The 22,607-nt window shown below is 38.3% G+C and overlaps 1 protein-coding gene and 1 pseudogene across 2 annotated transcripts in view; both read right to left on the reverse strand.

Annotated features, from left to right (window-relative positions):
- SLIT2 (slit guidance ligand 2) overlaps positions 1 to 22,607 on the reverse strand; it is a 380,353-nt gene that overhangs the window by 215,952 nt on the left and 141,794 nt on the right. The gene's annotated exons all lie outside the window — the stretch shown is intronic.
- Positions 1,323 to 6,502, reverse strand: LOC137764443 (POU domain, class 5, transcription factor 1-like; annotated as a pseudogene).

Raw genomic sequence — 22,607 nt, forward strand, 5'->3', positions numbered from 1 at the left:
CAACAAAAACAAAAACAAATAAATGCTCTCTCAATTCCATTTCCTCTTCTGGACAATCGCATTTGCTCTTTTTTTCCAAAGTCAAATATCCAACAAGACATTTACCCTTTATGTCCTCACTTCCTGCTTATTCTAATATTTCTTCCACTCTCACTACTGTACCTAATGTGTTCTCGCTACAGTTGTTTTGGCCTCAATATCCACTTTACTAAACCTAATGAAACACTCTTAGCTCTCATTTTATTTAACCAAACATTATTCTACCCTGTGGGCCCATTCCCTCCTTTTTCAAAACTCTCTTTCCTAGATATCTAAGGTACCAAATTCCCATTTTTTTCTCTGGCTTCCTTTCTTAAGTAGTTCCTCCTTCTTTAACTGATCATTAAATGCTGGCTTTTTTTCAGGCTCTAGCTGCTCCCAGGTGCTCCTCTTTGTTATTCTATATTCTTTCCTCCATTATAACATGATTTACTTCCATATCTTCAATTTCCATCTCTATGTCTATGACTTGTAGATTAATATTGCAATTGAGAGCTTTCTTCTGCACTCCAGACCATATACTCATCTCAACACTGCATTTGCTCCACAGTAGTCCAGACCTAATTCGAAAAGAAAAAAATACAACTTTAATGCTAAACTTATAAACTTCCCCATATCCAAACCTGTACCTCGTCCTATATTCCACACCTCATACACTCAAACCAGAAATACGGGAACCATAGTACACTCATCTCTTTTCCTATCCATCAACTGCCAAGTTTTACAAATTGTCTCTTCTAAAGATTCTAAAATTATCTACTTTTCTTCATTCCAAGAGCCATCCTTCCAGGCCGATATGCAATCATCTCTCTCCTGCATCACTAACTTGCCTCCTATCTGCTCTCTCCACATCTTCCATTCAATTAATCTTCCCCATAGCCGTCAGAGTCATCATCAAAATAAGATTTATAGGATTTATAGGTATGCTTATTAAATCAAATGCATACAGTTCAAAGGTACAGAACATTAAAGTGAACCTCTTCATTAAAAATATAAGCTTAGTAACTTCACTTTCATGCTAGTAAGGAAACAAAAACACAAACAAAAAGACTTAGGGACCATCAAATCACTATCTTTTCTTTTCTAGGTCCCAGGCTTCTTTATTTAAGAACAAAGTGATGAGTGATGCGGGGATTAAAATCAAGAGCATCACTGAACTTCACCTTCCCTCCAACCAGTTCCCCCAAACTCCCTGCCCCCACACCCTGTGTGCTCCCAATTCCTTTCTAAGCGAATGAAGAACTTAATCCCAAAGCCCTGGTACGAACCCCAGGGTTCGCTCCCTAGCTGTCCCCCTTCCTCTGTCCCCATTCCTGGGAAGGGCAGACACCTCCGTTGGAATGCATCGGGGAGCCCCAGAGTGGTGACAGACACCGAGGGAAAGGCTTCAGCCTCAGGAAATGGGACCGAGGAGTACAGCGTAGTGAAATGAGGAGCCCCATAGCCTGGGGTACCAAAATGGGGCCCTGGCACCAGAGGAAAGGATACTGGTCCCCCTGAGAAAGGAGACCCAGCAGCCTCAAAATCCTCTCGCCGCGAAGAGTCACTGCTTGATCGTTTGCCCTTCTGGCGACGGTTGCAGAACCACACTCGGACCACATCCTTCTCAAGCCCGAGCTGCTGAGCCATGTGGCTGATCTGCTGCAGGATGGGCTTTGGGCACTGCAGGAACATGCTCTCCAGGTCGCCTCTCACTCGGTTCTCAATACTCGTCTGCTTTCTCTTCCGGGCCTGCATGACGGTCTCTGCCTTGCACATCTCCTGCAGATTCTCGCTGTTGTCAGCTTCCTCCACACACTTCTGCAGCAGGGGCCGCAGCTTACACACGTTCTTGAAACTGAGCTGCAAAGCCTCAAAATGGCAGATGGTTGCTTGGCTGAACACCTTCCCAAAGAGAACCCCCAGGGTGAGCCCCACGTCGGCCTGGGTATATCCCAGGGGGATCCTCTTCTGCTTTAGGAGCTTGGCAAATTGTTCGAGGTCTTTCTGAAGAGCTTTGATGTCCTGGGACTTCTCGGGGTTCGGCCAAGTCACTATCTTTAACAGGAACTCTGAGTTCTAGGAGTTCTGGCTTCTCTTTCAGTCCTCAGCATCACATCACAACTGTATTTCTCTACAGTCAGTACACATGTCATGTAAACTCTCACACCCCATGCTTTCTACCTGGTACTTTTCCTCCTCAGGTAGCTGAAGTTTTCATTCTTTGATCTCAGGTTATTATAGCTCTTCAGTTAGGGTGGCTTTTGCAACCCAGTACCAGGAGAGATGCCCTCTTTTATAGTCTAATATTACTATAACTTTTTCTTTGTAGTACCAATACTCATTTGTTTGATGTAACTCTTGCCCTCCAGTGTATAAGCTGCCTCAAGGCAATAACTGCATCTGTCTTAAGCATTAAAATCATAGTATAGGGACTTCCCTGGTGGTGCAGTGGTTAAGAATCCACCTGCCAATGCAGGGGACATGGGTTCGATCCCCGGTCCAGGAAGACCCCATATGCCGCGGAGCAACTAAGCCCATGTGCCACAACTACTGAGCCTGCGCTCTAGAGCCCACGAGCCACAAGTACTGAGCCCATGTGCCACAACTACTGAAGGCCGTGTGCCTAGAGCCCATGCTCCACAACAAGAGAAGCCACCGCAATGAGAAGTCCGTGCACCGCAACGAAGAGTAGCCCCCGCTCGCCGCAACTAAGAGAAAGCCTAAGCCCAGCAACAAAGACCCAACACAAGGAAGACTAAATAAATAAATAAATTATTTAAAAAAATCATAGTATAATATTTGATACATATTAGATACTCAAGGAACACTGATTAACTGAGTCCCTAGAAAGAAGAGTAGGAAAAAGATTAAATTCAAGTAATGGTAACTGTCAGCATACTGTGTGAGACACATTTTGTATAGGTTTTAAATAGGATCTAATCTACCCTTAACTCTATCATCAATTTAACTATTTCATTTGGTAAAACAGTTCTATCATCTACACCTAAGTCTGAGCTACCTATCATGAGAACAGTACTATGTAAGGATAAAATGTCATTCCCAGTGATATTCATATAATGGCATGCACACTGAAAAGAGCTGTGTAGAGATGCAAATGAATTATGATGCTAGCAAACAATTGCAGGACACTTAATATGTTCAATTACTATTCTGATCATTTTACATATATTAATCTAATCAAAACTCACAACTTCCTGTGATGTACATACCACTATTACCCCTTTTATAGATGCAAAAATTGAGGGTCAGAGAGTTTAGTAATTTGCCTAGGGTCACTCAGTTCTTAAATGGCAAAACCAGGATTTAAACTCACGACTGTCCTATCAGGCTTCAGATTTAAAGACTATGGTGTGGGCACCCTCATTATAATATTAACACAATTAATATTATTCTATAATTTGAAGAGAATATTTTTCTTAAACCAAATAGCATAGTTTTGAAAACTTATATTCTGCTACTGACTTCTGTACTTTTAAAATTCAGCCACAGTATAAAAAGCATAAAGTTTAACTTCCCCTTTAATGAAACACTGGATATAGAGAACATATTTCTTTTAATTTTTTACCATGTTGAATATTTTTCATACTAGTCAGCTTAACATTAAGCTGCTTATTATTTTTTACAAGATTGTACATATGCCAGAAAGTATATTTGTGTTATCCCAAAATTAATCTTTAATTTAATAGTATATATTTTGATTCAACGATAATCTTATGTGTTTACCATGGGTAAAATTTTCAATTAATTTAAAATATAGCTAAATCAATTTATAATAACATTAGCCAAAGGATGGATATTACTGATTGAGCTAAATATAAATAGAATTGAAATATATCACAGATGTTATACTGAATATAATGAAATATACTTGGTTTCAGTATTTCTAGAAATAATAATTGATAATTGACAAAGGAATCCACAGACTACCAGAATGGAATATATGTATAAACAGCAAAACTGAAACCTAAAATCAATATACAAATGAATAGCATGTTATTTATATTAGGAACTGAAAAACAAAGAAACAGTACACGCTTGGATAAAACAGAATCAGAGAATATTGTATGGCAACTACATAATAAAGTCCCCTGCGGAACAGATGATAAAAGATCGTCCAACTTAAAGTACACAAAGCATCTCCAAAAATTCTGGCCATGATGCTACTTCTACCTCCTTGATTCTCCATGGTATTTTCAAATACTGAATTCTCTGTTCTCCTGTTCAAACTCCAAATTCTGGAACCATTTGTATGTACCATCTGCCTCTCCTTCTTTATGTCCCGTAACTTTTTTTTTTTTTTTAACATCTTTATTGGAGTATAATTGCTTTACAATGTTACGTTAGTTTCTGCTGTATAACAAAGTGAATCAGCTATACGTATACATATATCCCCATATCCCTTCCCTCTTGCATCTCCCTCCCATCCTCCCTATCCCACCGCTCTAGGTGGTCACAAAGCACCGAGCTGATCTCCCTGAGCTAGGCGGCTGATTCTCACTAGCTATCTATTTTACATTTGGTAGTGTATATATGTCAATGCCACTCTCTTACTTCATCCAAGCCTACCCCTCCCCCTCCCCCTCCTCGTGTGCTCAAGTCCATTCTCTATGTCTGCATTTTTATTCCTCTCCTGCCCCTAGATTCTTCAGAACCATTTATTTATTTATTTTTAGATTCCATATATGCGTTAGCACACGGTATTTGTTTTTTTCTTTCTGATGTACTTCACTCTTGTATGACAGACTCTAGGTCCATCCACCTCACTACAAATAACTCAATTTTGTTTCTTTATATAGCTGAGTAATATGCCATTGTATATATATGCCATGTCTTTATCCATTCATCTGTCAATGGACACTTACGTTGCTTCCATGTCCTGGCTACTGTAAATAGTGCTGCAATGAACATTGTGGTACATGACTCTTTTTGAATTATGGTTTTCTCAGGGTTTATGCACAGTAGTGGGATTGCTGTGTCATATGGTAGTTCTATTTTTACTTTGTTAAGGAACCTCCATACTGTTCTCCATAGTGGCTGTACCAATTTACATTCCCACCAACAGTGCAAGAGGGTTCCCTTTTCTCCAAACCCTCTCCAGCATTTATTGTGTGTAGATTTTTCTTAATGTTATATGATTTTTTATATTAATATAACTGTACTACATTTACATTTATATAACTGTTTATCTCAGTTATTTAATGCATTTTTAAAACAACTTTATTGGAGTATAATTGCTTTACAAGGGTGTGTTAGTTTCTGCTTTATAACAAAGTGAATAAGCTATACATACACATATATTCCCATATCTACTCCCTCTTGCGTCTCCCTCTCACCCTCTCTATCCCACCCCTCTAGGTGGTCACAAAGCACTGAGCTGATCTCTCTGTGCTATGCGGCTGCTTCCCACTAGCTATCTGTTTTACATTTGGTACTGTATATAAGTCCATGACACTCTCTCACTTCATCCCAGCTTACCCTTCCTCCTCCCCGTGCCAAGTCCATTCTCTACGTCTGCGTCTTTACACCTGTCCTGCCCCTAGGTTCTTCAGACCATTTTTTTTTTTTTAAGATTCCATATATATGTGTCAGCATACAGTATTTGTTTGTCTCTTTCTGACTTACTTCACTCTGTATGACAGACTCTAGGTCCATCCACCTCACTACAAATAACTCAATTTCATTTCTTTTTATGGCTGAGTAATATTCCATTGTATATATGTGCCACATCTTCTTTATCCATTCTTCTGTTGATGGACACTTAGATTGATTCCATGTCCTGGCTATTGTAAATAGTGCTGCAATGAACATTGTGGTTCATGACTCTTTTTGAATTATGGTTTTCTCAGGGTATATTCCCAGTAGTGGGATTGCTGGGTCATATGGTAGTTCTATTTTTAGTTTTTTAAGGAACGTCCATATGTTCTCCATAGTGGCTGTATCAATTTACATTCCCACCAACAGTGCAAGAGGGTTCCCTTTCTCCACACCCAATCCAGCATTTATTTGTAGACGTTTTGATGATGGCCATTCTGACTGGTGTGCGGTGATACCTCATTGTAGTTCTGATTTGCATTTGTCTAATGATTAGTGATGTTGAGCATTCTTTCATGTGTTTGTTGGCAACCTGTATATCATCTTTGGAGGAATGTCGATTTAGGTCTTCTGCCCATTTTTGGATTGGGTTGTTTCTTTTTTTGATACTGAGCTTCATGAGCTGCTTGTAAATTTTGGAGATTAATCCTTTGTCAGTTGCTTCATTTGCAAATATTTTCTCCCATTCTGAGGGTTGTCTTTTCGTCTTGCTTATGGTTTCCTTGGCCGTGCAAAAGCTTTTAAGTTTCATTAGGTCCCATTTGTTTATTTTTGTTTTTATTTCCATTTCTCTAGGAGGTGGGTCAAAAATGATCTTGCTGTGATGTATGTCATAGAGTGCTCTGCCTAAGTTTTCCTCTAAGAGTTTTATACTGTCTGGCCTTACATTTAGGTCTTTAATCCATTTTGAGTTTATTTTTGTGTATGGTGTTAGGGAGTGTTCTAATTTCATTCTTTTACATGTAGTTGTCTAGTTTTTCCCAGTACAACTTTTTGAAGAGGCTGTCCTTTCTCCATTGTATATTCTTGTCTCCTTTATCAAAAATAAGGTGACCATATGTGCATGGGATTATCTCTGGGCTTTCTATCCTGTTCCATTGATCTATGTTTCTGTTTTTGTGCCAGTACCAAACTGTCTTGATTACTGTAACTTTGTAATATAGTCTGAAGTCAGGGAGCCTGATTCCTCCAGCTCCATTTTTCGTTCTCAAGATTGCTTTGGCTATTCAGGGTCTTTTGTGTTTCCAAACAAATTGTGAAATTTTTTGTTCTAGTTCTGTGAAAAATGCCAGTGGTAGTTTGCTAGGGATTGCATTGAATCTGTAGATTGCTTTGGGTAGTATATTCATTTTCACAATGTTGTGTCTTCCAATCCAAGAACATGGTATATCTCTCCATCTGCTTGTATCATCTTTAATTTCTTTCATCGGTGTCTTATAGTTTTCTGCATACAGGTCTTTTGTCTCCTTAGGTAGGTTTATTCCTAGGTATTTTATTCTTTATTTGCAACGGTGGATGGGAGTGCTTCCTTAATTTCTCTTTCAGATTTTTCATCATTAGTGTATAGGAATGCAAGAGATTTCTCTGCATTAATTTTCTATCCTGCTACTTTACCAAATTCATTGATTAGCTCCCGTAGTTTTCTAGTAGCATCTTTAGGATTCTCTATGTATAGTATCATGTCATCTGCAAACAGTGACAGTTGTACTTCTTCTTTTCTGATTTGGATTCCTTTTATCTCTTTTTCTTCTCTGATTGCTGTGGCTAAAACTTCCAAAACTATGTTGAATAATAGTGGTGAGAGTGGGCAACCTTGTCTCTTTCCTGATCTTAGTGGAAATGGTTTAAGTTTTTCAGCATTGAGAACGATGTTGGCTGTGGGTTTGTCATATATGGCCTTTATTATGTTGAGGTAATCCCCTCTATGCCTATTTTCTGGACGGTTTTTATCATAAATGGGTGTTGAATTTTGTCAAAAGCTTTTTCTGCATCTATTGAGATGATCATATAGTTTTTCTCCTTCAATTTGTTAATATGGTGTATCACATTGATTGATTTGCATATATTGAAGAATCCTTGCATTCCTGGGATAAACCCCACTTGATCGTGGTGTATGATCCTTTTAATGTGCTGTTGGATTCTGTTTGCTAGTATTTTGTTGAGGCTTTTTGCATCTATGTTCATCAGTGATATTGGCATGTAGTTTTCTTTCTTTGTGACATCTTTGTGTGGTTTTGTTATCAGAGTGACGGTGGCCTCGTAGAATAAATTTGGGAGTGTTCCTCCCTCTGCTATATTTTGGAAGAGTTTGAGAAGGATAGGTGTTAGCTCTTCTCTAAATGTTGATAGAATTCTCCTGTGAAGCCATCTGGTCCTGGACTTTTGTTTGTTGGAAGATGTTTAATCACAGTTTCAATTTCAGTGCTTGTGATTGGTCTGTTCATATTTTCTATTTCTTCCTGGTTCAGTCTTGACGGTTGTGCATTTCTAAGAATTTGTCCATTTCTTCCAGGTTGTGCATTTTATTGGCATGTAGTTGCTTGTAGCAATCGCTCATGATCCTTTGTATTTCTGCAGTGTCAGTTGTTACTTCTCCTTTCTCATTTCTAATTCTATTGATTTGAGTCTTCTCCCTTTTTTTCTTGATGAGGCTGGCTAATGGTTTATTAATTTTGTTTATCTTCTCAAAGAACCAGCTTTTGATTTTATTGATCTTTGCTATTGTTTCCTTCATTTCTTTTTCATTTATTTCTGATCTGATCTTTATGATTTCTTTCCTTCTGCTAACTTTGGGGTTTTTCTGTTCTTCTTTCTCTAATTGCTTTAGGTGTAAGGTTAGGTTGTTTATTTGAGCTGTTTCCTTGTTTCTTGAGGTAGGATTTTATTGCCATACACTTCTCTCATAGAACTGCTTTTGCTGCATCCCATAGGTTTAGGGTCGTCGGGCTTTCATTGTCATTTGTTTCTAGGTATTTTTTGATTTCCTCTTTGATTTCTTCAGTGATCTCTTGGTTATTTAGTAGGGAATTGTTTAGCCTCCATGTGTTTGTATTTTTTACAGATTTTTCCTGTAAGTGATATCTAATCTCATAGCATTTTGGTCGAAAAAGATACTTGATATGATTTCAATTTTCTTAAATTTACCAAGGCTCGATTTGTGACCCAAGATATTATCTATCCTGGAGAATGTTCCATGAGCAATTGAGAAGAAAGTGTATTCTGTTGTTTTTGGATGGAATGTCCTATAAATATCAATTAAGTCCATTTTGTTTAATGTATCAATGAAAGCTTGTGCTTCCTTATTTATTTTCATTTTGGATGATCTGTCCATTGGTGAAAGTGGGGTGTTAAAGTCCCCTACTATGATTGTGTTACTGTCATTTCCCCTTTTATGGCTGTTAGCATTTGCCTTTTGTACTGAGGTGCTCCTATGTTGGGTGCATAAATATTTACAATTGCTATATCTTCTTCTTGGATTGATCCCTTGATCATTATGAGGTGTCCTTCTTTGTCTCTTGTAATAGTCCTTATTTTAAAGTCTATTTTGTCTGATATGAGAATTGCTACTGAAGCTTTCTTTTGATTTCCATTTGCATGGAATATCTTTTTCTATCCCCTCACTTTTAGTCTGCATGTGTCCCTAGGTCTGGCGTAGGTCTCTTGTAGACAGCATATATATGGGTCTTTTTTTTTTTTAATCCATATAGCCAGTCTGTGTCTTTTGGATGGAGCATTTAATCCATTTACATTTAAGGTAATTATTGATATGTATGTTCCTATTACCATTTTCTTAATTGTTTTGGGTTTGTTATTGTAGGTCTCTTGTGTTTCCTGCTTGGAGAAGTTCCTTTAGTATTTGTTGTAAAGCTGATTTGGTGGTGCTGAATTCTCTTAACTTTTGCTTGTCTGTAAAGGTTTTAATTTCTCCATCGAATCTGAATGAGATCTTGCTAGGTAGAGTAGTCTTGGGTGTAGGTTTTTCCCTTTTATCACTTTAAATATGTCCTGCCACTCCCTTCTGGCTTGCAGAGTTTCTGCTGAGTGAGCACACAAGCCTCTCAGGCTGGTGAGTGCTGGTGAGCACACAAGCCTCTCAGGCTGGTGAGTGCTGGTCAGCTGTTAACCTTATGGGGATTCCCTTGCATGTTATTGTTGCTATTGTTGTTATTCCCTTGTATGTTATTTGTTTCTTTTCCCTTGCTGCTTTTAATATTTTTTCTTTGCATTTAATATTAGATAGTTTGATTTACATGTGTCTTGATGTGTTTCTCCTTGGATTTATCCTGTATGGGACGCTCTGTACTTTCAGGATTTGATTGACTGTTTCCTTTCCCACATTAGGGAAGTTTTCAACTATAATCTCTTCAAATATTTTCTCAGTCCCTTTCTTTTTCTCTTTGTCTTCTGGGACCCCTATAATTCGAATGTTGGTGCATTTAATGCTGTCCGAGAGGTCTCTGAGACTGTCCTCAATTCTTTACATTCTTTTTTCTTTATTCTGCTCTGTGGTAGTTATTTCCACTATTTTATCTTCCAGGTCACTTATCTGTTCTTCTGTCTCAGTTATTCTGCTATTGATTCCTTCTAGAGAATTTTTAATTCCATTTATTGTGTTGTTCATCATTGTTGTTTGATCTTTAGTTCTTCTAGGTCCTTGTTAAACATTTCTTGTATTTTCTCCCCATTTTATTTCCAGGATTTTGGATCATCTTTACTATGATTACTCTGAATTCTTTTTCAGGTAGATTGCCTATTTTCTCTTCATTTGTTTGGTCTGGTGGGTTTTTCCTTGCTCCTTCATCTGCTGTGTGTTTCTCTGTCTTTTCATTTTGCTTAACTTACTGTGTTTGGGGCCTGGGGTCTCCTTTTTGCAGGTTGCAGATTCATAGTTCCCGTTGTTTTTGGTGTCTGCCCCCAGTGGCTAAGGTTGGTACAGTGGGATGTGTACGCTTCCTGGTGGAGGGAACTGGTGCCTGTGTTCTGGTGGAGGAGGCTGGATCTTGTCTTTCTGGTGGGCAGGACCACATCCAGTGGTGTGTTTTGGGGTGTCTGTGACCTTATTATGATTTTAGGCAGCCTCTCTGCTAATGGGTGGGGTTCTGTTCCTGTCTTGCTAGTTGTTTGGCATAGGGTGTCCAGCACTGTACCTTGCTAGTCGTTTAGTGGAGCTGAGTCTTAGCGTTGAGATGGAGATCTCTGGGAGTGCTTTTGCCTTTTGATACTATGTGGAGCCGGGAGGTCTCTGATGGACCAATGTCCTGAAGGCGGCTCTCCCACCTCAGAGGCACAGGCCAGGCACCCAACTGGAGCCCCAAGACCCTATCAGCCAAACGGCTCAGAAGAAAAGGGACAAAAAAAGAAAAAAAGAAAGAAAAGAGTAAAATAAAATTATTAAAATAAAAAATAAAAAATAATTATTAAAAATAAAAAAATTAAAAAGTAATAAAAAATAGAAGAAATAAAAAAGAAAGAAGAGAGCAACCAAACCAAGAAACAAATCCACCAATGATAACAAGTGCTAAAAACTATACTAAAAAAAAACCCAACAAAAACAAATAAAAAAACGGACAGACAGAGCCCTAGGACAAATGATAAAAGCAAAGCTTTACGGAGAAAATCACACAAGGAAGCATACACCTACATACTCACAAAAAGAGAAAAAGGAAATAAATATATATATCATTGCTCCCAATGTCCACTGCCTCAATTTTGGGATGATTCATTGTCTATTCAGGTATTCCAGAGATGCAGGGTACATCACGTTGATTATGGAGATTTAATCCGCTGCTCCTGAGGCTGCTGGGAGAAATTTCCCTTTCTCTTCTTTGTTCGCACAGCTCCTGGGGTTCAGCTTTGGATTTGACCCCGTCTCTGTGTGTAGGTCGCCTGAGGACATCTGTTCTTTGCTCATACAGGACGGCGTTAAAGCAGCAGCTGATTAGGGGGCTCTGGCCCACTCAGGCCAGGGGGAGGGAGGGGTATAGAATGCGGGGCAAGCCTCCAGCAGCAGAGGCAAGTGTGACGTTGCAACAGGCTGAGGCACACCATGTGTTCTCCCGGGGAATTTGTCCCTGGATCACAGGACCCTAGCAGTGGCAGGCTGCACAGGCTCCCCGTAGGGGAGGTGTAGATAGTGACCTGTGCTTGCACACAGGCTTCTTGGTGGCTGCAGCAGCAGCCTTAGCGTCTCATGCCCGTCTCTGGTGTCCACACTGATAGCCGCGGCTCATGCCCGTCTCTGGAGCTGGTCTAGGCGGTGCTCTGAATCTCCTCTCCTGGCGCACCCTGAAATAATTGTCTCTTGCCTCTTAGGCAGGTCCAGACTTTTTCCCAGAGTCCCTTCTGGCTAACTGTGGCACACTAGCCCCCTTCAGGCTGTGTTCATGCAGCCAACCCCAGTCCTCTCCTTGGGATCTGAACTCCGAAGCCCGAGCCTCAGCTCCCAGCCCCCATCTGCCCCGGTGGGTGAGCACACAAGCCTCTCAGGCTGGTGAGTGCTGGTCAGCACCGATCCCCTGTGCAGAAATCTCTCTGCTTTGCCCTCTGCACCCCTGTGGCTGCGCTCTCTTCCGTGGCTCCGAAGCTTCCCCCTCACCACCCCCAGTCTCCGCCCGCAAAGGGGCTTCCTAGTGTGTGGAAACTTTTCCTCTTTCACAGCTCTCTCCCCAAGGTGCAGGTCCTGTCCCTATTTTTTTTGTCTGTTTTTTCTTTTTTCTTTTGCCCTACCCAGGTACGTGGGGATTTTTTTTTGCCTTTTGGGAAGCCTGAGGTCTTCTGCCAGTGTTCAGTAGGTGTTCTGAAGGAGTTGTTCCACATGTAGATGTATTTCTGATGTATTTGTGGGGAGGAAGGTGATCTTCACGTCTTACTCTTCCGCCATCTTGAAGGTCTCTCTGTAGATTTTTTGATGATGGCCATTCTGACTGGTGTGAGGTGATACCTCATTGTAGTTCTGATTTGCATTTCTCTAATGATTAGTGATGTTAAGCATCCTTTCATGTGTTTGTTGGCAATCTGTACATCTTCGCTGGAGAAATGTCTATTCAGGTGTTCTGCCCGTTTTTGGATTGGGGTGTTTGTTTTTTTGATATTGAGCTGCATGAGCTGCTTGTAAATTTTGGAGATTAATCCTTCGTCAGTTGCTTCATTTGCAAATATTATCTCCCATTCTGAGGGTTGTCCTTTTGTCTTGTTTATGGTTTCCTTTGCTGTGCAAAAGCTTTTACGTTTCATTAGGTCCCATTTGGTTATTTTTGTTTTTATTTCCATTTCTTGGAAAAGGAAAAATAGGACCTTGCTGTGATTTATGTCATAGAGTGTTCTGCCTATGTTTTCCTCTAAGTTTTATAGTGTCTGGCCTTACCTTTAGGTCTTTAATCCAGTTTGAGTTTATTTTTGTGTATGGTGTTAGGGAGTGTTCTAATTTCATTATTTTACATGCAGCTGTCCAGTTTTCCCAGCAGCACTTATTGAAGAGGCTGTCTTTTCTCCATTGTATATTCTTGCCTCCTTTATCAAAGTTAAGGTGACCATATGTGCATGGGTTTATATCTGGGCTTTCTATCCTCTTCCATTGATCTATATTTCTGTTTTTGTGCCAGTACCATACTCTCTTGATTCCTATAGCTTTGTAGTATATGTCCCATAACTCTTGAACCCACTTTTGACTGAGGTGTGAAAGCTCAGCTGAATCTACTGAATCCAACACCGCCAAACCAAACGCAAAAACCCTTTAACTCATGTGACTTCTCTGCAAGAAAACATAACAAAAGCAACAAAAATCTGGTTTTTCTTGAAACATTCACCTCCTCAATTGTTCCTTCAGTCTTTCCTAGGTCCTCTACTAGCTCTTCTTTGTTCTCCCTCTTCACCACATTCCTTCAGGGGTGTAAGCTAGTTTCATGCTGTCCCTTTTCACAAGAGCTTTTCCCCCAGAGCTCCATCATCTCAACCCAGGTGTCTCATGGAAATGTCTCCATGGGTATTTCACAGATGCCTTCAACATAATATGTCAAAAACTGAAATCATCCTGTACCGTCTCAACTCTGCTATTTTTTCCCCAGAGATCTATATGAATAAATGATTGCGTCACCCATTCAATTATACAAGTCAGAAATTTGGGTGCACATTTGAGTCCTCTCTCTCCCTAGACTCCGTGTAAACTGAAGTTCTTGATCACATCTGGAATAATGTGTCCAATTTTGACAACCGCATAGGATAGAAAAATCAAACTTAAAACTGTGTTAGGGAGGAGAGTGGATATATGGAAACTCTCTGAATTTTGTACTCAATGTCTTAAACACCTAAAATTACTCTGAAAAATTAAAATCTACTAATTAAAAAAAGAACACTTGGGGGTATATAGAGGAGAGTGGCAATGGCAAGAGATTTAAAACTGTTTCATATAAAAATTTTAAAAGATATGCACACTTGAAATATTCATCTTCACGAAGAAAATTAAGAAAAGTCATGATAGCTATCTTACAAAATTGTAGAGGAAAAAGGAAGATATGTTCATTTGACTCCATGAAAACAAAGGAATATTCACTAGGAGAAACTGTAGAGAAGTGGTTTTCAGATTCTTACAAAAGAACAAACTATTTAGTAAACAAAAACTTTGAGAAGCAGTGAGCTACTAAATCATTTGTTCAACACAGTGCTTTTGGGTTTAGGAAGTGCTTTTTATTAACTGTTACCCTATTTAATTAGCATCCCAACTCTGTTTCTAGGTAGGAGGACAAATATTATTATCCTCATTTTATCAGTAGAAAATGAAGACAAAGAGCCTTAGATTATTGGTGTGATTTGGCCAAAGTTAGTGAGGTAGAGCCTTGCATACAGCACTTAAATAGTTATTACTACACAGTGGGGTCTTACCTAATAGATTCTCTATTCCTGGGGTCACTCACCAGCATACAAAAAGTGTTCAGAAAATATGATTTGAAAAAAGAAATTAATTGATCACTTAATGAATAAATCAATCCAAAGTTTAATTCTAGGCCTTTTAAGTCTTAACAAGGATTGAGGTATAATTAAGTGACTAGTAATATGGAAAACAACAGAAATATATATAAAGTGTTTAGAAGAGAGAGATAACAAGGGGTAATTTGGCCAGATATATGATATTAAAATCAGCCTTATAGGATGTGTAGAATACAGAGAGGAGAAAAAAGCAAAATCTATTTTGGAAGCAGTCTGATAAAGAGCACCTTTAGAGGGCCTAAACTGGTCTTCTTCTGGCCCTGTCTTTCCCCTGGATAGAAGAAATGTAAAAGGAATAAAGAAGACAAAAACAGATGGTAAGATAACTCATGTTTGTGTTATCAGAAGATTTAATATTATTAAAATGTTCATACCCAAAGCAATCTACAGGTTCAATGCAATCCTTATCAAAATCCTAATAGCAATATTACAGAAATAAAAAAAAAATTCAATAATTCATATGGAACCACAAAAGACCATGAACAGCCAAATAATCTTGAGAAAGAAGAACAAAGCAGGAGATATCACAACTCCTGACTTCAAAATATATTACAAAGCTACAGTAATCAAAACAGTATTGTACTGGCAAAAAGAAAGACATATAGACCAATAGAACAGATAGCCCAGAAATAAAACTATTATGTGTATAGTCAATCGTGCTAAAAATACAAAATCAAGAAAGGACAGTCTCTTCAACAAATGGTGTTGTGAAAACTAGATATTCACACGCAAAAGAATAAAATTGAACTTCTATCTTATACCATACATAAAATCAATTCAAAATGGATTTTTGAACATAAGACCTAAAACCATAAAACTCCTAGAAGAAAACATAGGAGAAAGGCTTCATGACATTTGTTTTGGCAATAATTTTATGAATGTGACACCAAAAACACAGGCAACAAGAACAACAACAACAACTAAAGTGGGATGACATCAAACTAAAAAGCTTCTACCCAGCAAAGGAAACAATCAACATAATGAAAAGGCAACTTATGGAATGGGAGAAAACATTTGCAAACCATATATGTGACAAGAGATTAATCCCCAAAATATATGAAGAACTCCTAAAAGTCAATAGCAAAACCACTAAAAACCCTATTAAAATAACTGTAATCCAATGGACTAAGGAATCGAACAGACATTTCTCAAAAAAAGACATACAAAAGGCAAACAAGTATATGAAAAAATGATCATCATCACTAATCAGCAAGTTAAATGCAAATCAAAACCACATGACATATCACATTACACCTGTCAGGATGGCTATTATCAAAAAACAAAGACAAGTTTTGGGGAGGATGTGGAGAAATCAGAACCCTTGTACACTGTTGCTGATAATGCAAAATGGTGCAGTTGCTATGGAAAACATTAGGGACGTTCCTCAAAAAATTAAAAACAGAACTACTTTATGATCCAGCAATCAATCTCACTCTGGTTATTTATTCAAAAGAACTGAAATCAGGATCTCAAAGGACCATTAGCCCTCCCAAGTTCACTTCAGCATTATTCATAATAGCCAAGATGTAGAAACAACCTGAATGTCAATTGACAGGTGAATGGATAAAGAAAATGTGATATATATATATATATGATGGAATATTATAGAATATAATATATATAATGGAATATTATTCAGCCTTAAAAAGAAGGAAATCCTGACTTTTGTAGCAACATGGATGAACCCTGAAGACATTATGCTAAGTGAAATACATCAGTTACAGAAAGATGAATACTACATGATTCCACTTATATGAGGTACCTAAAATAGTCAAATTCATAGAATCAAAGAGTGGAATGGTGTTTGCCAGGGGCTAGGAGGAGGAGAACATGGGTAGTTACTAATCAACAGGCATAAAGTTTCAGTTCAGCAAGAGTTAAGTTCTAGAGATCTGCTGTACAACATTGCATCTATTATTAACAATACAGTATTGGATAATTAAAAATTTGTTAAGAGAGTAGATCTTATGTTGTGTTCTTACCACAATAAAATTTTAAAACAAGAAAGGTAAAAAGATTAGGTTTCAGAAGAAAAAGTTCCTTCTCTTATCTCTGCTTCTTTTATATTTACCTCTCTGGTAATAACATCAGGCCCAGGATTGTTATGAAGATCACATGATATGCATGTGAAAAGAACCAAATGTAAAACACTTTGCCCACTTTTATAAGTAGGTGAGGGGTCCATACACAGCATGGCAATAGAGTGCTCAATCTCTCAAGAATGGGGAAAAATATTTGAGCTTTGATATCTTCTTAATTTTTAGTCATCCATTAATTTATTTTTTAATTAAATTAGTTAATAACTTTAAAACTGCTGGGAAAAGTATCTTGCACATAATTAGACCTACATGGTATTTGTTAATATATACATAAAATAGACATTTATTAAATACCTACTATATTCAAGGTCAGGGATCTAAAGACAAAACAAAGTCATGATCCACTTTTGTTTTTATTATTATATGTTCTAGGCCAGATTATTTAAAAGGTGTGCATGTGGATAAGAATAATAAAATGCAGTTTGGGAGTACTTTTAAATATTTACTACAGATAGTTCATTGCTAGGATTCATTTTTCAAAAATATTATTTTACTTATGTTAGTTAATTATATCATGATGGTTAATATTAAAAAATCAAAACAATTCTTGTCTAGGCTGTTTTGAAAATTCCAACATCATAAAATAAATTGCTTTAAAATGTATGGGGTTTTGTTGCGGCTAGCTTTCTTCTAAAAAGTTTTTATAATTGGGTTTTAAGGAAGGTATAAAACCAGGGTTTAACTTTCATATTTTCAACAAAGTTTGGTCTGTATTAGAGGAGTTAACTGGCTAAAATTTTTAAAATGTAATGCTCTATGCCAAGAGCTAGCATGCAGCTATTTACAAAGGGAACATATGCATTTTTATTTGCAATCTGACCAATGAGGCTATGGTTATTTAAACCAGCCAAGCAACAGAATAAAATAATGGCTTACCTTTATACTGTTGCTGTAATGCTCTGCCTAATAGGCAAATTTGGATCACATCACTTATCTCCTGAAAAAATCCCTCAAAGGACCCCAATCCCTGCAAAATAAAATCTAAAATTTTTTGGTCCAGGCCCTTTGTCAGGTCCCTGCTTATGTATCTTTATCTTCAGAAACACTGCCCACTACAGGCACCTGCCAAAATAGCCCATCTGAAGTACTAATACGCTGCATTTCCCCATGTTCTGCCCATCCTCCAAATCTGTGTGTGTGTGTGTGTGTGTGTGTGTGTGTGTGTATGTGTGTGTCTCCTTATGCTGGGATGGGCCAACAAATTTCTATTCGTACTTCAAGTCTCAGCTCAGGAATTACATTTTAATTATGTTATCTAGCAAATTACGCACTCATAAATGTTTAATGTTTACAGGATATAGAGAAATTGTAATTATGTAATGTAAATGACAGCATGGTTATAAATTTAAGGTAAATAGATTTCCATATTGTTTATCTTAGAGTAAAAAATGTTCGGGACAGTTGGACAGGTGGTTATGCAAATAATAAACAACAGTTTTTACCAGAAAGTCTCTGAGCCATTATGGTTTTACCGTTCAAATATCCAGCCGCTACCAACAGTAACGAAGCCTTAAGATCATTATTTCAAGACCGGCTGTGAACTATTAAGATATATAAAGAAAAAGAAATTGCTCTGTCCAAGATTACTGCCATCAGCTACTACAGTTTAGACCTCAGTGCTTTATTTACAGAACTCCCTATTGACAAATGACAGAATTGCATAATGAGTATACAAATGCCTTTTCAAGAAGAGATCTTGAAGGCTGTTTTTATAAAAATGCCTTCTGGCTGAATTATCGAAATGCAGTGTGCTGACAGGAGGGACAGCAATACACATGGGCTTTGTTGGCTTCTAATGGATTCCATTTCTAGAGCATGAAAAAGATGGAAACTAAAGTACTTTAGTAGGATTTGGATCTCTCTCTCCATGTGGTCCTACAATTTGAAGAACAGCAGAATATGTGGACAGTAGTTTTCTGTTTAAAAGGGAACACAGTTCTTTAAAAAATTCCCACCTAATAGACAAGATTAGTAGGTTGCTTGGAGAGATGTAATGCTACAGAACATACCCACGGGGGTAAAACCTTGTTATTTTGAAATGTAACCCAACAAAGACTCTAAACAGCGATTTTATAGAATTTCAAATTTCTTCAGGGAAATTTTTAAATAAAGCTGTGTTATTTCTAAGGGAAGACTGAGAGACATACTTAAAAAATTAAAATAAGATGCTTTCTTAAAATGGGGTTTATCCTGTAAAAATAGTCAATGTTTTATTTCCCTCAGTAGTTATGTATTTTCAAATTTATTTTTATTGAAAACCCTTTACACCTGCCTGACTTTAAACCATCGGAAGGAGTCAAGTGACGGCAGGTCTCACACTTTCTATGCAGTTGCCAAGAATTATTTTATTGCGCAGTTGAGGCCGATGCTAATGCAACCAAAAAAAATCATCATAATTATAATAAAATAATACCACCACGACCGACCATTTTTTACTAAGTCATGCTGTGCAAAGGCAATCTGCATACAGATGCAAGCACAACAGGATGTGATTGATTCGCCCCTGCTGGCCGTCCCAAGAAAGAGTGCGGCCCTTAGTCCCTGTGATCACCAGTACAGCCAATGGTAATGCACGGGGCTTGCAAGGCAAAACAGCTAATACTGGTTCATCCTGGCAAGCCATGAACTGTCAGTAATGAGCATAAGCCTTCAAAGTATAAAAAATGATGACAGCTTCATCCTCATATGAAGAAACCTCTTGCAGAAAGAAAAGTATGAAAGGAGGAGCAGCACGATGAAAGCACTCAAGCCGAAACTGTAGTGTCTGGAAACCTCATAACTCAAATGGCTCAGTCATTTACTTCACATTCCTTGGGACACATGCACACATGCCAGTTACCTGAAGTAGATTCAGGGGGCTTCTCTCAATCAACCAAGAAGGTACAGATGTAATTAAAAATCAAATAGTCAAGGTTTTAAAGATTTTCAAGATACAAGAGCAGAAAAATAACTTATGGGAAGACACTTGCTAACTGCAGGTAATACAGTAAGTCCCCTACACATGAACCTTCAAGTTTCGAACTTTCAAAGATGCAAACATGCATCTGGTTCCAGCAAGGGACCAGAACCTGTGCCATCAATGTCAGGCATGAGTGAAATTGCAGCTTGCCCTCTGTCTCCTATTGCTGATGATCCTTCAGCTCTACCATCCCCACCTCCTCTTCCTCCTCCAGTCAGTAACTCTTCTTGCCTGTTCACTCGATGCCAGCCCCTGTATGCCAGCTGTTGTACTGTACTACTGTACTTTTCAAGGTACTGTGCTGTAAGATTAAAAATGTTTTCTTTATTTTTTGTGTTTGTTTTTATGTATTAATTGTGCGAAAAGTATTATAAACCTATTATAATACAATACTATATAGCCGATTGTGTTAGTCGGGTACCTAGGCTAACTTCGTTGTACTTATGAACAAAACTGGACTTACGAATGCACTCTCAGAACGGAACTCGTTCATATGTAAGGGACTTACTGTAATGCCAACACTCTGCTTGCCAGAAGATGACTATACCCATATATCTGGTTAATGTTTCCCACTCAGAACTCATTCCCAAGGGTCAGGATACTGAGGGGACCAGAAGGCAAGAAATCTAATCAGGCTACTATTTCCTCAGTAGACTCTCAAAATGGAAGAAATCAGAAGAAATTCAAATAGTATGAACGAGGAAGCACTTATATGTGTCTCTTAATTATTAGATATAAACATCTCTCATGCTGACAATTGACATACTGTCAACTGCACCTGAAGAACACAGGTTTATAATCACCATTGGACTGACTGGTGATAGCTGGTATCCATTAGAGCAGGGGTCCCCAACCCCCGGGGGTGGCAGACTGGTGGCAGTCCGTGGCCTGTTAGGAACCGGGCCGCACAGCAAGAGGTGACTGGTGGGCAAGCGAAGCATCATCTGCCGCTCCCCATTGCTCCCTATAGCTCCCCATCGCTCCCCATCCCTCCCCATCACTCCCCATAGCTCGCATTACCGCCTGAACCATCCCCCCCCCATCCCCCTGGCCATGGAAAAATTGTCTTCCATGAAACCAGTCCCTGGTGCCAAAAAGGTTGGGGACCACTGCCTTACAGATCTTGCCTTCCTATCTTAATTCAGTACCCTATTTCTTCCTGTAGGGGTCAGCACGCTAGTGCTGTCAATGATAACCTGTTTCGAAAATATTTTTATAAGTAGAATTAAGTTGTCTTCAAATGGAAAGAAAAGGAGTACAAAGAGGCCAAGAAATCTTTACTGAGTCTACCTTTTAAGATAACCACATCCATGGGCTTCCCTGGTGGCGCAGTGGTTGAGAATCTGCCTGCCAGTGCAGGGGACACGGGTTCGAGGCCTGGTCTGGGAAGATCCCACATGCCATGGAGCAACTGGGCCCGTGAGCCACAATTACTGAGCCTGCGCGTCTGGAGCCTGTGCTCCGCAACAAGAGAGGCCACGATAGTGAGAGGCCCGCACACTGCGATGAAGAGTGGCCCCCGCTTGCCGCAACTAGAGAAAGCCCTCGCGCAGAAACGAAGACCCAACACAGCCAAAAATAAAAATAAATAAATAAATAAAATTAATTAATTAATTTAAAAAAAAAAACAGTTTGGAAAGCACCAGAAATTAAATTAAAAAAAAAAAAAAAAAAAAAAAAGATAACCACATCCAGAAACCTCTCCTGACAACAGGAGTCAGTTTAGGAGTTAGCAAAACCCACAATTCAAAAAGATAACCAACTCACTAATCATTGATTCAAATATTCTGTCATCAGTACTATGCAGTTGATAAATCAGATATCACGTTGAAACATATTTTTAACCATGTACTTTAAAGTATTGAGATTTTTCAACAATGTAGTTTCAATAAATGAATGGTTTCATAAAAATTCCAGCTTCAGTCTAATGCATCAGCCATAAAAGCAATTTATCTCCTCAACAATGCAGTCAGCTTCTCTAAAGAGTGTACTTTCTATGCCAAATAAGATTTTTTCCACGGTCAAACAAACACTTGGTGCAGTGAAATTACTAGTAGTTCTCTTGGTGGTCTCTGATCATGTGTATTTTCCTGCCTGTTACATCTCCATCTGACACACTTTGCCTATTGTTCAAAAGAGTCATTTCACGCATCAGGAATACTATGACGCTTCTGAGATGGGTTATGTGCATTCTGGCTGATGCACTTTAGAAAACTACCAGGTTATCACCAACAAGAGAAGCCTGGAGAATCACGTGCACGCTTTTATAACAAGTTCTGTGGTTTAATTTATATATATAAAAAAAAATTGCACCAACAACTCAAACTAATAGTTTTTACAAAAAAAGCTTTTTGGCCTTTACAACCAAACAGATATTTGTGATAAAAGCAACTTGTCTGGATACTCCCTGAGGCACAGTGTATTTTCCATCCTTAAATGGATTATTTATGGGTACTATAAAATTACAATTCTGGAAACAAAATTATGGAAGATTATGTATTCTGGGAATGTGGGGTTTTGTTTCAATTCACTTGAAAATTAGCTTGAAAGCAATCAGGTACTGTTGTAAGCATATACTTAAGTAATGAGTTTCAGTAATTGTCAATGAAAGAGCAAAAACAAAAGCACAGTTTTAAGGTGTTTTAGGAATAGTCTAATTAACTCAGTAATTTCTAAAAGCATAAAAGATCTTTTTCAAAATGTTCAAGAATTATGAGTTTGAAAATAAGCTGATATTTTCAAAGTTGTTTTAATTATGCTTCATTTTAATAAATTTTAATTTTAAAATGTCAATTCAAGTGGCACAACTTCTAGATGGAGAATAGGACAAAAACCTAAACTACTTCATTCTTCAATGCAGAAGTAGGCCTGCAGTGCCATAGTAACTTTGTGATGTATTTTTCAAAATACTTTTCAACTCAACCTGCTAGGTG

The sequence above is a fragment of the Eschrichtius robustus genome, chromosome 4, assembly GCF_028021215.1.
Source record: "Eschrichtius robustus isolate mEscRob2 chromosome 4, mEscRob2.pri, whole genome shotgun sequence".
Lineage (NCBI taxonomy): Eukaryota > Metazoa > Chordata > Mammalia > Artiodactyla > Eschrichtiidae > Eschrichtius > Eschrichtius robustus.